The 16091-nt window shown below is 48.3% G+C and overlaps 1 pseudogene; it reads right to left on the bottom strand.

The window, feature by feature from the left end:
* The window catches only part of LOC142574954 (uncharacterized), a 65627-nt pseudogene that overhangs the window by 16843 nt on the left and 32693 nt on the right, over positions 1 to 16091 (bottom strand).

The following is a 16091-nucleotide window of genomic DNA, read 5'->3' as shown; positions in this document are numbered from 1 at the left end:
CATTACGATCAAGAGCACAATGCATATTCTGTGTCAGTCTGAAAACTTAAGGTGCACATCATAATCGAAGGCTCGTTATAATCAAGTAAACATGCAAATTTTTCTCTCAACTATAGGTACTTAGGGCACTGCAATGATCAAAGCAAATTCACAATAAATAAATCCATTTAACACACAGACATATACACACATACGGGAGCCACAGAGAGGAGAAATACAAAACGACCACGCAGGAAGGACCTGATGGCAAATTAGACGAGACGACACTTCTGCTACAAATTGGGGTATGTCCGAAGAAAGTGAACCAAAGGTTGACTGCAGGAAGTTGGAAGCTTTCACACGGCGAAACTATATCTACATAACTTCACAAAGAAATACATCTCAACCAGGTACTTCTGCTATGATCCTAACTGAATCCAATGGGAATTAGGCAAGATAATTTCATAAAAGCCATTCAAGTTCCAATTATAGTTGCCCTACTATATAATGCATGCATACATGCGTTTTTTCTTTTTGATTCGAAAGCACTGAATGACCCATTGAGTGAAAACAGCCGGCGTCTGTCATCTGGACAAGCGAAAACATTTGGGGTGCGCTTCAGTTCGAAGAGTGGAATGCAATAACATTCAAAGATCCCCGGCTGCTTGTCGCGCTTCCCAGCAACCACAGCTTTCTTGCAGATGCGTGAACGGAAGTACCATCTGGATGTTATTATTGCAAGAAACCAGGCGGGCCGCACCGTTCTATGAGTAATAGAAACGCTGGAAATGGGGTTTGTGTTTGAGGTTACGCATAATAGAATTATTTTGGTTGTGGTATGTAATGATTTTTCTCGAAATGACGACCGACGCCAACGCCGAATTTTTTCCGACACAGGGCCTTTAACGCGATATTGCGTAAGAACGGCACCTAAATTTCTATTGGCAAAGACACCACATCACGAGCGCACCTCGACGGAGCAGAGCGGGCAGGGGAACACCTGCTGCCGCATTAGCGCGCCGGGTGTTGCGTGAGGGGAAAGGGCACCGCCGGGACCACAAGTCACCCTTGCTCTCGGAAGCCTTTGTTATCTGCGTGTTCATTCTCCACGCAGGCTATTCGCAACTTTCACGGCCTATAGGGGGGCACCACCTTAAATCCAACGTGGCTGTCCGAAAGATTAAGAACTAGAGCAGGCAGTGCAGTCCTGCGGTCATCTTGCTCAGTGACATGTTTCGCGTAGTCGAGTTCAAATGTCTCCTCAGTTTACGTGCCCGCAGTCGTCAGCCTGCGTAATAGCTCACATTGGGCGAGCAGAACGCAGCATTCGAAGCCTACTTGAAGGCGAGAAGTCCTAAACGCTGGTCATCTTGTGTGCACGTCAACGTCCGTGACTGTTGAAGGCCTTTGCATGCAAACTTCGCGGCTTCGAAGCAAACCACACGAGCTGTGGTTTCAGTTTTACCGCGACGGTGCTATAAAGACAAGTGACCGTGCTTTTTCTTTGCTATTCTATTAATTCGACCTCTTTGAACTGGTACCATGACCTGAACTTGGATCGCGCTGTTGCGCGATCCAAGTTCTTTACGTCGACGGCATGAAAAGCAGCCTCAGAGCAGCGGTCCGTGAGCGAAAATTTCTTGTCTAGTTATCCCTGCCTGTGTTCACAAAGCTGGATGTTGAACACAAGAAGCAAACAAAAACCCATATATGACCGGTTTTGCGAGCTAATATGATAACCGTTCACCCTTGTACTTTATTTATTGCCCTTTATGCGTGCTGTGCAATCTACAGTCTTGTGGTAGTTTTACAGCCTGCGTATGTTTTACCGCGTCTTGCCTACAGACAGATCAAGCGATACATAGCCTATATTTATCGGTCCGCGGCAATGCTCGCTTCATTCTTCCAGTTAACTTTATCTAAACATATACATGCAAATCAGTTGAGGGTTCGCTACTCGAACACTGCACAGTAGTTTAACGTTTGTTGGACTAGGATTTGTTACCTTACGAGTGCAGTCATGTGCACCTGTGCACACGTTGCAGCCGCGCATCGAAGTGGAAGACGACGACAAGTACGAGTTCTAGGTCCCTCTACGCCTGCATCACTTTGCTTCGATGCACAAATGAGAAACTCATCTCACTGTTCGAAAATGGTGGAAAGTCAAGCCGGCGTTGCAGAGCACGAACGCATGAGCGAGAACAAGAAATTTTGAAGCAGGTACAAGGCTTCACAGAAAATGTTTGCGCTCCAACATAGCCGCAAAGGCATGAGTGGCAAGAACACAAGCATCAATCATCGTACAACACATTTAAGTTAGGATTGCGCATGATTTCTTTCTCTGCACCTAATATAGTGCTATGCCTGCGTCTTTATAGCGGTACGTCTATTCGAGATTTCAACTGCTCGGAATCGTCACTCATCTGTCATATTCCAAAAAAAGTCCTCCGGCATGAAGTGTGCACTGCAAACCTTGCTTCTGTGATAGCTTTGCCGATCCGCAGCTTAATAATCAATTTCTTCCTCATGGACGCAGCCAGTGGGAATGAGTGAGGGCTCACATCACCTACCGCATAACTTTTGCATTGCAGCACGCAGAAAATACGGTTACTTCTATGTTTGCTCATTCTATGTTAAGCGTCCTTCAGGATCCCACAGGAGCTTCGAACGCGTTAAAACCAACCAAAAATGAAGGAAAAGCGTAGAGAACACCAATATGTTACGCGAACAGGCGGCAGAAAGCAGTGAGTATAATCTTTCGATTGTTTCAGGCCGCTGCCGCACGACGGTGCCACCGTCTGTGAAAGTTGCGAATCGCCTGCGTTGTAACCGTGCCTCAGCATGGCCTCAGTCTATGAGGCCAAATCAAAACTCACCAAGCGTCCCTATTACATTCTACGGCAGTCGGGCAAGTTAGCATTACGTCACGGATCAAAGTGCACCGGCCTTGTGCAAGCTAGGAGGCGTTGGCCAAGCGACTCAACGCGCTCGCTTGACCGCAAGGAGTTCATAAGTTGAAAGACTGCTCAGCGGCGTTCAATTGGACATGAATGCTTTCGCATTCACATCTCCGTCAGAAGTGCTTAGGTGGCCCCGATGGGATTTGTTTTTGTTTTTTTTCCCCAGAAGATATGCATGTAAATTTTAAGTGACCAGTAACGCCAGAAGACGACAACGATGAAGTGCGCACTTGCTTTTGAAAGGCGAACGACTATCGCAATAAAAAAAATAAAGAAAAGAAAAAAAGTGCGTGCGCGAATTAATAGGCACTGGCACTTTTGGCACTCCTCAACTACTTACTATATGTTAATATTTTCCTGCTTCCTTGAGTTTGATATATCGTCGGCAGTTAACCACGGCTGTAGAGACGCGCGACAGACACATACGTTCGATAGGTGTTGCGTCTGTTTAAATTCCACCCCAGTCACATATGCGGCACTTTCGAGCGCGTTCAAATTTCTCGATAGCAATGGCTCGAGTTTGCGAGGAGGACATATCGAGACAGATATGGAATACCGATCGTGCTCGATCGCAATGGCGCACAATCCAGCATCAAGAAAGAAAATACACTGTCTGAGGCTCCATTTTTTTTTTTTTGTCGCATACGCAAAAGGGTCGGGAGAATAGAGAAAGAAGCTCTTGAGATCGTGCTCGAAAGCGCGTACGCTACCTTTAGAAACGCGTTCCAGTGCAAAGCTATCCAGGTAATGTTGGGATTCTTTTTTTTTTTTTCAGAACGCGGTGACGATTTAGTGCCAGCTAGGCGTCTTGGAATGCCTAATAAAACACTTCCGAGCATTGATGCGACGTCCAATAGCGACTAAAACTTCTCGCAGACAGTTTACACCTTAACAAAGAGCGCGTGCATGGACAGCGCACGCACACTAAGACCACGGCGTCAGAGACGCCACGAAACCACGCATTCCCCAGGAGATTACATTTACGTGCGTTCGCGAACAGTTATACTCACTGAATGACGCCATCTAGATATGTAAATATACGGCAAAAGCGATCACCTGGACGATACTTCAGCGTGGCACCGGTGATGGAACACGGAAGGAACACATTATCAAAACTGTCACTGCTTCCATAAAATCAAGTTTCGCGGTAATACCAGAACTTCCTAGATGAATTTTATGGAGCGGGGGAGAGCTGCACCATTGTAAGTACGACAGTCGTGTGAAATAAAAGAACAGCTTACCAAGATATGAATGTTCCTCGATGGTGGACACAGCTCCGAAATGGCGTTCGAACACCAGCAGGGTTATTGCGGCACGGAATGCGTGGGCCCAGGTTCGGTCGAAGCGCGTGCGTCCGTGCGCGTGCATGTTGCGAAGCGACGATGCCGATTGGTTCTTTGCGGCGCGTACAGGTTTCGGTTTTAAAACCTAAGGTTTTTCTTTTTAACAAGTGGCATCTGTTTTCCAAGAAAAATGAAAGCGGTCTTCTGGCGGAGACTAGAGACAAATACGAAGACACTAACACTTTACTAGACTCTTTAAAAAGTTTGCATTCTCTGGGGCTGATCTTGTCTCACAACGATAACCGTCATCTGTCTTTCTTGCGTTGACTTCCTTGAAAACGCTGCGCTCGCTACTTTTCTGTCGAGAATGCTACGTCACGATGATAACGATGCGCTAAACTTGAACAAACACGAACAAAGTCAGCGATGAGCCCTTGAGCTCTGGCGGCTTCCTCGGCCCGCTTGGCGGCCCAGAGTTGGTCTTTGGGGGCATAGCTTAGCATCTCCCAGCGCGTGTGGTTTGAGGCTGCGCCACCGACGCCCCCCCCCCCCCCCCTCTATCTCTCCAAAGCTATTCATAGCTTGTTTACAGGAGGTATTCAGAGACCTGGATGGGGAAGAGTTGGGGATAAGAGTTAATGGAGAATACTTTAGTAACTTGCGATTCGCTGATGATATTGCTTTGCTTAGTAACTCAGGGTACCAATGGGCCTCTTGCATTGCCCAGGGATGCTGCGAATGGATGTATGGAAGGTAGGAGCGTCCCCTTTGAAACGGTGTGATGGCAGTTGCCACCATTCTCAGATTTTATTGCGAAAGCAATACTGCTCGAGGTTTCCGCTCTTGGCCGTCGTCCGGGAGAATCCACCATTGACCTTTAGCGTGACCTATGTGTGACGTCATACCAGCTGTGGAAAAGCAGGGCCCCAACTCGGCTCGTCGCGATCGTCCCAGCGATCCTATCCTCCATGTTGCAGCTGCGCGCCGCTGCCGCGAGGGGCGCTCGCTGTACGTGACGTCATGCCAGCTGTGAAAAAGCGCCCCCGCCCCCCCTACTCGGCTCGTCGCGATCGTCCCAGCGAATCCTCCACGCGCCGCTGCCGTGGGGGAGGCGCTCGCTCTACGTGACGCAGTTCGTTAGCAGATAGCCGGGAAGATTTGCAAACTCTGGTTAATTACTGTGGAGACGAAGGAGACAGTTTAGGTTTCAGTTTTAATGCAGCTAAGTCCGGTGGGATGTTTTTCAACGATACCACTGATCAGGAGCTTACAATACAAGGCCAAGAAATACCCCGAGTGGCCGAATACAAATATCTCGGGATATGGATAAACAAAGGGCAGATGTACACGGAAAAGCACGAACAGTCTCTAATAGCAAAAGGGCGAAGAGATGCCGGAATAATGAAACATAGGGCATTGTGGGGGTACAACAGGTATGAGGTACTGAGAGGTATTTGGAATGGAGTAATGGTGCCGGGGCTTACTTTCGGGAATGCGGTCCTGTGTTTAAGGGCAGAGGTTCAGTCGAGACTAGAAGTAAATCAGAGAGCTGTGGGAAGGTTAGCACTAGGTGCTCACGGGAAAACCACAAACGAAGGAGTACAGGGGGACATGGGCTGGGCATCGTTCGAAGCACGGGAAGGTCAGAGTAAAATCCTATACGAAAAACATCTGAAGAAATTGGACGATAACAGGTGGGCAGCTAAGGTGTTTAAATACCTATACAGAAAGAGCGTTGACTCACAATGGCGGAAAAGAACTAGGAAGCTAACCAGTAAGCATGCGAGACACGAGGACGAAGAAAGACAGAGCATTAAACGACAGGTTAATAACGCGGAAGGTAAAAATTGGATAAATTCAATGGAAAAGAAACGTAGTGTGGAACTATATCGATACTGGAAACAGCCGATCAGGAAGGAAGCGTTTTATGATAACTCAAGAGGCAGTGCCCTACTCTTTGAAGCTAGATCAGGATGTCTTAGAACGCGGAGCTATAAAAAGAAATATAACGAAGAAGAAGACACATGTACTGTGTGAGGTAAATATGTAGAAACAATGGAACACCTCATACTAAAATGTGATGGTATCAAGCCCGATGTCGATGCGGCCACAGTCACCCTTCCTGAGGCACTAGGGTTCAGAGATAATAATAGTCATGTAAATAAATATGCGGTGGAAATTAGCAAAAGGCGATTGGAGGATTGGTGGCACAAAAGCAGAGAGGTGACATAAGGTTAAAAGGGTAGGAAGACGTATTTAAAGAAAATCGAGAAATTCAATAACACACAACACAGATAAAAATAAAAGGCAAAATAAAACTCTGAGCATGGTGGCAACTGCCATCGCCCCGTTTCAAAGGGGACACTCCTACCTTCCACCCACCCATCGTCATGCCAGCTGTGGAAAAGCGGCCCCCCAACTCGGCTCGTCGCAGTCATGTCGCAGTCGTCCCAGCGAATCCTCCACGGTATGTCGGATGATGTGTATACAGTGAATCTCCAACGATGTGCTCCAGCTAAGAAGCGGCGGCGTGCGGAAGAACCGGATGAAGAGCGGGAACAACGTTTAGCTAAACGGCGTGCATATTATGCAGCCAGGCGAATGCGTTCAACATCTCTTGATCTGGGTGCATCTACAAGTATCATGCATGCTGACGCGACTGTGGCGACACCTGATCGTTCGACAGCAAGCCTTATGGATGCTTTAAATGGCGACGAGACTGCATCTACACGTTCGATGAGCAGTATGAAACTCTACAACTTGAACAGAAGATTGTTTTCGCAATCCACTAGGCTTAGCTAAGCTAATTTAATTAGCATCTGCCAATTTTTTTATTTTGCCTTTTATGTTTATTTTTATCTGTGTTGTGTGTTATTGAATTTTTCAAATTTCTTTAAATACGTCTTCCTACCCTTTTAACCTTATGTCACCTCTCTGCTTTTGAGCCACCAATCCTCCAATCGCCTTTTGCTAATTTCCACCGCATATTTATTTACATAACTATAATTATCTCTGAACCCTAGGGCCTCAGGAAGGGTGACTGTGGCCGCATCGACATCGGGCTTGATACCATCACATTTTAGTATGAGGTGTTCCATTGTTTCTACATATTTACCTCACACAGTACATGTGTCTTCTTCTTCGTTATATTTCTTTTTATAGCTCCGCGTTCCAAGACATCCTGATCTAGCTTAAAAGAGTAGGGCACTGCCTCTTGAGTTATCATAAAACGCTTCCTTCCTGATCTGCTGTTTCCAGTATCGATATAGTTCCACAGTATGCTTCTTTTCCATTGAATTTATCCAACTTTTAGCTTCCGCGTTTTTAACCTGTCGTTTAATGCTCTGTCTTTCTTCGTCCTCGTGTCTGGCATACTTACTGGTTAGCTTCCTAGTTCTTTTCCGCCATTGTGAGTCAACGCTCTTTCTGTATAGGTATTTAAATACCTTAGCTGCCCACCTGTTATCGTCCAATTTCCTCAGACGTTTTTCGTATAGGATTTTACTCTGCGCTTCCCGTGCTTCGAACGATGCCCAGCCCATATCTCCCTGTACTGCTTCGTTTGTGGCTTTCCCGTGGGCACCTAGTGCTAACCTTCCCACAGCTCTCTGATTTACTTCTAGTCTCGACAGAACCTCTGCCCTTAAACACAGAACCGCATTCCCGAAAGCAAGCGAAAATGGTGCTAAAAAGCGCCCTTTGTCTTGAACTGGGTAGTACCAAGCTCGGTCGTCTGCTTCGGAAAGCACGTTTACAATATGGAGCCGCCACTTTCGGTTTTGTTGTACCACGGCTTCCATCTAATATCGGGCGCCAAATATTTTTTTCGGGGGTGGCACGCTGCGTAAAGGCAATAAATAATGCAACGCCGCATACGTGTACGCCGTTCAAGAAATAAGCGGCGAAGTTTTAGCGCGGTGTCAATCGCAAGTGAAGCGAGTCGCCTACGAAGTTGAACTTGAGGTGAGGTTTGCACGCTCCTAGATTCAGGCGCACAAACGCGAGGAAATGCCTGCTATAAATGAATTCACCGCAGCGATTCGCAGACATCATGGGTACGGAACTGCTCGAGCGAACGACGGTACGTCCCGCGACGGCAACAGTCTTTCAGCACGCCGCGATGTACGAATTGCTCGAGCGCACAATCCTACGCGCCGCGACGGCAGCGGTCTTTCGACATGCCGCGAAACGGCGGGCCTCCTGCAATCTTTGTTGACTGCATGCCGCTAGACAAGTGGTTATGCCTGCACTGTAGTAGCGGTCATCTGTCCCTTTAGCAAGTGATAAATAACTGATGCAATGCATACAAGCTCGCAGTAAAGTACGTGCGAATCGCGCTGCAGCGCGAGCTGGTGCGCTGGTCGCTTGATGTAGCTTTTAATGACAGCGATCGAACATCGATGTGCTGCAATCTATACTACCTTGCTGCGCTGCCTCAGCGTGCTGGCTTGAGGTCAAGGATGAGCACATTTAACTCTCTAACCTGTGCTGCTCGTAGTGGGGCAGAAAATTGTCACCGAATCAGCCCGACCATTTGTGTTCATTTGCACGCACCTGGTTACTTCACCACTTCGCACCGATCGAATTGTTAATTGTCGCTGTGGCCGGGTCTCGAATCGTGAATCACCAGCCATGCCTGCTGCTATGTCGGTCTGCTGTCGGGACTGTAGGTGCAAAAGACCGAATTTTAGAACGCAGATAATCAAGCAAGCTTCAAGACAGGCGAAACAGTCAGCATGGCGCGAAGTTTCGCTTACCCAACGCGACGAACTGCAGCTATCCAGCGCGCCCCACGCCCCGCTTCGTGAGGCCTTGAAGGAAACGGCAGAATCTGATGTTGGGATTCGGTTAGGCTTTCTTGTTCATGGCTGCCTACGACGCAGAAGTAACGACGGTGACGCTTTTTCCAGACTGAGCTAGGTCGCCGATTCCTTCTGCTTCCAGCTTTAAATACGTCCCACGGCACACGAAGAGTCCGTTTTCGTTAAACTATAGGCTGCGGCGAGCTCGCAGCGTGGTCGGCGTGGTCAGTGAGAAGCGACGAGCCTTTTCGCACTCGCAACAGGGCAGTAAAAAGCGCGAATCGACGCAAAGCTCGGGCTAGAAACGTGCTTCTCCACAGCCAGGGCTCAGTACTACCCAAGCTGGTGCTACCCAGATAACGTTTCGCGCGCCGCCACCAGGCGCCGCTACTATTGGCCTCGAGCTCCACCACTGGAAAAGCTGGCGCCACCGTCGGCGTGACGTGCTAGGAGGGATCACGTGGACATAGCGGCTGCGTCGGCTGCTTTGGGCGCGCCGAAGCGAGCTGAAAACGAGTTTAAATTCCCTCGTACGCTGCGGTCCTCATTTAGTGGCGAAATTTTCCCGCTTCGAGTGTCTCCTTTACAACGCTTCAAAGCACTACAATAAGTAGCGGCTGCCTTTGAAGGCGCGCAACATGGTAGGCTACTGCTCGGTGCCGCAGGGCCGGACGCACGTAACGGAGGCCGGCGTCAGCCTTATTCACACGTAGCCGCAGGACAAGAAGCTGCGTGAAGCTTGGCTCGCGAAACATAAAAACGGCAAACAGTCATCGGCTACAACTCAGGTATGCAGCAAGCACAGACGCGATGAAGATTTCTGCTACGGCGCCCGGTCTGCGATGTTCTGTAAACGCGCACTGAGACGCTCGCCCGAGTCCGCTGCCCGACTAATGTCATGACGGTTTGGTCTATGAACTTGTCGATGCTATAGATACTGGCAAGTTCACTGGAGTGGAAAGGGAGCGGTAAGAAGCACACATTAAAAAAAAGCATGGCATATGGTCATGTTTGTGTTATGAATTAATGCACTGGATTACAAAAAAAGAAGCAGCGGGAAATCGCACGCTGAGAACACCGATAAACATACAGTGCGACGCAACTCGAGAAATAATATTGAAACGACCAAGAATCTAGAAGAAAAAAAAAGATTGAATCGTCGCGAAGGCACATCAGTCTCCGTAGGCGTCGAAGTCTCTACAATGAAATTATTTTTGAACAGCTCAGATAGCGCCCACGCAACAATGGTTGCTTGTATACTGTCAAATGCTCACATTCTGCGGCCTAAAGCTCATGGCACGTTGCGAAAACGCGCACGCGGCGAAAGCGAAACAGTGCGCGGACAAGCATGCAGACGCGCAGTCGGTCGCTGCGAATCTGTGCGATCGCTTCATTGAGGCTTCATTCTATTACGCTCTATTTAGTTATACAAACACTACAAGAACATATTTCACATATTTTGCTCTCAGCGTTTACCTAGCTTTCACACAAGAAGCCGGTTCGGGAGACTCCATCGCGGCGACCGCGCGCAATGGCGTTCACTGTACGTATTCGGTAAAGAGATAGCGTCTGTAGACCATTCTGTGCTTTCTGCTTGCCTAAGATTATTAGTTAGACAATAACAAACTTCTCTCGTTTCGAAAGTACTTACAGAAATGTCTGGGAGAGCTCCCGCGTGGTGTTTTAAGTGAGCGCTGACAGCAAAACCTTTGAGGAGCGCGCCACGTGATCCCTCGTACTACGGCAGCGAGGCGCTTCCGATAGAGGGCGACTCCGTAACTCCTCGCCGCCAATACCTCAAACTCCAGCGCAAGACGCCCACATTGCAACGCATGCTCACTGACTTGGAGAGGCAAGGTCGGTCTAAAAATTAATCCGCAGAAAACTAATGTTTAACGGTCTCGGAAGAGAACAGCAGTTTACGATAGGTAGCGAGGCACTGGAAGTGGTAAAGGAATACATCTACTTAGGGCAGGTAGTGACCGCGGATCCGGATCATGAGACTGAAATAATCAGAAGAATAAGAATGGGATGAGGTGCGTTTGGCAGGCATTCTCAGATCATGAACAGCCCCCCCCCCCATGTTGCCCTTATCCCTCAAAAGAAAAGTGTATAACAGCTGTGTCTTACCAGTACCCACCTACGGGACAGAAACCTGGAGGCTTACGAAAAGGGTTCTACTTAAATTGAGGATGACGCAGCAAGCTATGGAAAAAAGAATGATGGCTGTAACGTTAATGGATAAGAAAAGAGCAGATTGGGTGAGGGAACAAATGCGAGTTAATGATATCTTAGTTGAAATCAAGAAAAAGAAATGGCATGGGCAGGACATGTAATGGGAAGGGAAGATAACCGATGCTCATTAAGGGTTACGGACTGGATTCCAAGAGAAGGGAAGCGTAGCAGGGGGCGGCAGAAAGTTAGGTGGGCGGATGAGATTAAGAAGTTTGCAGGGACAACATGGCCACAATTAGCACATGACCGGGGCAGTTGGAGAAGTATGGGAGAGACCTTTGCCCTGCAGTGGGCGTAGCCAGGCTGATGATGATGACGCCGTGGATGGATGGATGGATATTATGAGCGTCCCCTTTGGAACGGGGCGGTGGGTTGCGCCATCAAGCTCTTGCTACTATACTGCCTAATATCCTACCTAGGTTAAATAATGAAAAAAGAAAAAAAAAACACTATGAACTACCACGCCCAAATTTTCTGATCCCCTATTGCGAACTGTGTTTTTGTACGTCTCCGTCTTTTGTCGTTTCCCTACTTTTCTTCCACCAATCCTCCAGTCGCCTCTTACTAATTTATATTGCGAACATGTTTGTTTTAGCACTGCTCCCTCTGAACCCAAGGACAGTGTTGGTCGCGAGCGCCACATGTGACAGGCGGAACCACTGGGCATTACCTCGTGTGGCTTCCGAAATCTTCATCAGGCGTGCGCGCGAATCTCAAAGGCCATTAACCTTAAAGGAGTACTGACACAAACATTTGAAGTCGAGATAACTTGCGAGATCGATTTAGTTGGTCACACACACATCGTCTATAAAATGTCAGCGGCGAATATCGCTTAGAAAATATTTAAAATCAATTTTAAAGTACGTGCGCGCAGCCAACCTCAAGATAGAGCACCTCGCGAGATTGACATCACGCGGGATTGTAAATAGCCAAGAAAACGCTACGTCATGTGGCTACGTCACGAATTTTCGTTGGCTGCCATGCGGCTTACATGTGCTCTTCTCTGTTGTTGCTTGTTCTAGCTGTTGTACTTGCAGTGGGACGCTCTCCGTGTCGTTGCAACTGCAGTTTTTGTCGTGTCCATCGGGATATTTCCCACACTATCAGCTTGACTGCGCAGCCACAACGTTCAACGCCGATTTGTTGTGTCTTGCCATTGATCGTGGCCGATGCGAGGGTTTTGTTTAGGTTCGTCCTCGCCATCGCCGGCCGCAATATCTGAGTCGCTAAGTGATTGGCCACGTCTAATGGTGCGATTTTCCGTGCGATCTGGCGTACGGCGCATCGTGTGCGATTTGCCGCATGCGGCGAGTAGCTCCGCCCAGAACCGGCGCCCCTACGTGGAAGTTCGGAATGTTGCGTAACTTCGAACAGAAAGTGAAAGGAACCGTATTTGCACAGCTATCTTGTTTGAAACAAACGATAACCATATAAACACGTATATGCGAGCACTGTAGACGTGTTTCCGCAAGGCCGCGTTAGCAGTATCGGATCCGTTGACAGCCGCCGATGGCCAGGAGCCGGCAGGCATAGCTCGCAGGGCCATCGAATCCGACACCGGTTGCGCTTGTGACACGATCGCTTGCAGCTCGTATAACGAAGCGCCTATGTTAATCGGTACAACGTGTACACAGTTATGTCACGCTTAAATTGCAGCACATTTGATTTCATTGGCGCCGACAGAAGCGAACGAGCATGCCAGGCGAGCTTGTGATCGCTGGGAGACGATGTAGGCCTAGCGTAAGCCTAACTCGCCGGCCGTCTATCCGGGGCCGAGGGTCCTTGCGATGCGTCCGCAGCTCGTAAAAAATCGCCTAAATTCATCAGCACAATCAATGCCTGAGCATTTATGTTTCTCTTAAGTGAAAATACGGTTAGTTTTCCTGGTGCCGTTAGTAGCGATGAGTAAACACGCCAGTCAGGCGAGCCGCTTCGTGTACAGACGATTGCTGGCACGTCTGCGCTTACCGCGCCCGAGTAGAAATCACGCCAACGATTTACAATTTCGCACAACGTTTTATAACTCGCACTCTTTCGAGGTCACTTTATTCTAGAAGTTATTTCGTTTCAGAAACAAATTGTAGCCGATTTATGTGCAGCCGTCAGGGCGAAAGAGGCCCGCGTTTCGACCAGGGAGAGAAAAAACAAGACATGATCAGAGCGGCGAGGCGCCCGCTCGCCGGCCCGCCCCGCCGGGTGTACCACGTGGCGATGACGTTCACGCTACCGGCGTTGTCATTGGCTGCGGTCGTCCGACCGATGCGGCAGTCGCAGGACAATATTCAGCAAGTTGGTCGCGCACGCTGGCTGCGCGTCAGAGCATACGTCATGGCTTTTTGCTAACACGTAACCACATTGTTTACATTCCCGTTTCTCCCGTCTCGTTGCTCTCTGGAACCGAAACTTCGACTCGTCACTACAAAAAAGACTGCAAATAATTACCTGTCGCGCTCTGAAGTAAATGAGGTTTCGTGCCGTGATTACTCGGTCATTAGCAACTTATTAAAGCAGAAAAAAAACACGTGAATTTTTTTTTTTGTGTCCGTACTCCTTTAATCATAGCTCAGCGTACGTTTCCAGGCACATCTATTCTAGGGACAGGCAATCAGCCTTTAAAATGTGCACCCGAAGGATTGTGCCGACCGCGGTTTCACCGCGGTACCGACCACGTAAACACCCTGCGTTGAGTCACGAGCCGTTGGCACCACATGTCACCCATGATTATAGTGTCGGTGGCGAACGCCACCACTCGATGCTTGTTCACAATTGAGGGCAGGACCATATTGCTCTGAGAGCTCGAGCCATGCCGCAGGAATCTAGTAAAGGAGGCAATATGGTAGATCTCATTCAAGCCAATGCCAAGTGTTGATGAATTTATGCTTCTGTTTTTAGTGCTTTCTCAATCTGTCAAATATTGTAAACTTAATTTTATGTGACTAATTCTTTTCCACTTTCCTAGTTTTGACACGAGTCAGTTTAGTGTGATTACTGGTATTAAAGATTTGTACAGTCATTTCTGCGGTCCTCTGTTGCTTGCGAGAGCTTGCCCGTTCCATGACTTGGTGCCTTACCCCTAACTTCAACAGATGCCTCTGAAATTATTTTCGTTAGGGTCTTATATTCTTTATCTCTACGTTAACATCTTCCTGTTCTGAAGACTCATATTTGTTTAGCACTGGCCTGAATTTTCTTGTTTTATTAGCTCCTACCTGGTCGGCCTGTTTTCATATTGTTCCCTTCTTTCTACCAATCGAGGACAACCCTACACCTAACTACGATCACTGCCCTTTACGCAATCCAACACCTTTACATCCTGCGCAATGTTTCAGTTCAGTAATAAAGATACAGTGTATTTCTTGTTTCCTCATTCTATCCGTTTTATCATGTGAATGCACATCCCTCCTGAATGTTTGTTCTGAATTCAATTCACTGCAAATTATTACACAGCCAAACTGATGTACTTTGTGAAAAGCTACCGTGCTTGACCTTGTATTGACCGCCTGCGCTGGATTCACTAATATTCCTAAACTTGCTCCCACATATAAACCTGCTTACAAATAACTAGTCCGCCTGATACTGGAATACACTTCAACTGTTTGGTTCCCTCACTGCGCATGTGACATTAACCTTTTGGAATCAGTTCAGAAAAAAGAAATCAGATTCACCTACGGTCGCTTTGATCGCAGATTTTCACCTTCATCACATGCTCAAATCTTATCATTGCAGACTTTGAAACAAAGGCGCACACGGGAACAAATCATCATTCTTTACAGATCATTCACACGTCATCGGCATTCAGGTACCCTTTCTTTTATATCTCCTAGAGCATGTGCAACACCACAAAGCCATGCACTAAACATTGTTCCTTTCAGGAAACGTATAGATTGCTTTAAATTTTCTTTTTTTTTAGAGTTCAGTTTTTTTGGCGCCCGTTCCTGCGTTTCGTGTGGCCGTCGCCATTGTGCCTCACTGTTGTCCCTCGCCGTAACCAGCTCTGTAGCTGGGACCAGCGCACTGCTCCAGCTGCGCGCGCTCCTGACGCCATCTCTCGCGCACGGCGCGAGCCTTGCTCTCTTCGCTCCTCCTCCAATGTCAGCCCTGTGACGAGACATTCATTTGAGGGATCGCCAGTCGTTTGTGCGCAGGCGCGAGTAAGAGCGGGCGCGAGAGAGAAAATCTGGGGGCTTCTGCTCCTTGAATACATGACTCTGCCTAGGTACTACGGAGGAGGTTTCTTAGCGCGTATTGCAGGCGTTCGTCCCTAGGAGTTCCGGCATTGCGGAGAGGGGTTGAGTTTGTTTACGCAACGACGCTGGCTGCCGGCGCGGTAAAATGGTGAAGCAGTAGGCACTGACGCCCGATATGGCGACCGCTTTGTCGGGAACACTGTCTCGCCCCTGCTGCACTCGTGCTAGGTCAACCGTGGCGGATCATTGCTTTCTCGCGCCTTACGGCGATGTACCTTGCAAATAACATCACAGATGTTTCTGTGGGAGCAGTAGCGACCGTAGTAGAGCCGGGCCGCATAGATTGAAAATCTAGAAGGCCTTAGCAATCACGGTTGAACGCAAGTAGCTTAACGGTCGCCGGTAACGATCAGTGACTCAGCACCAGCGCCGCAGGCGCGAGAAAGTCTGTCTGACGTACCTTCTGACTGGTGTTGCAGAAGTCGCGTGGCGCGATACTGCTGAACTTAGCGTCACAAGTTGGTGGCTGCAGACGTAATTATATTTATTCAATCGTATTTTTTAAATTGTGACAACGTGTCATTATTTCGCATTATTGGTGGCGCCTCCAGGACACCAAAGCGGTAACGGGGACACCAAAGCTGG

This window comes from Dermacentor variabilis, chromosome 1 (assembly GCF_050947875.1).
Source record: "Dermacentor variabilis isolate Ectoservices chromosome 1, ASM5094787v1, whole genome shotgun sequence".
Taxonomy (NCBI): Eukaryota; Metazoa; Arthropoda; class Arachnida; order Ixodida; family Ixodidae; genus Dermacentor; species Dermacentor variabilis.
This window is presented reverse-complemented; position numbering and strand designations above follow the sequence as displayed.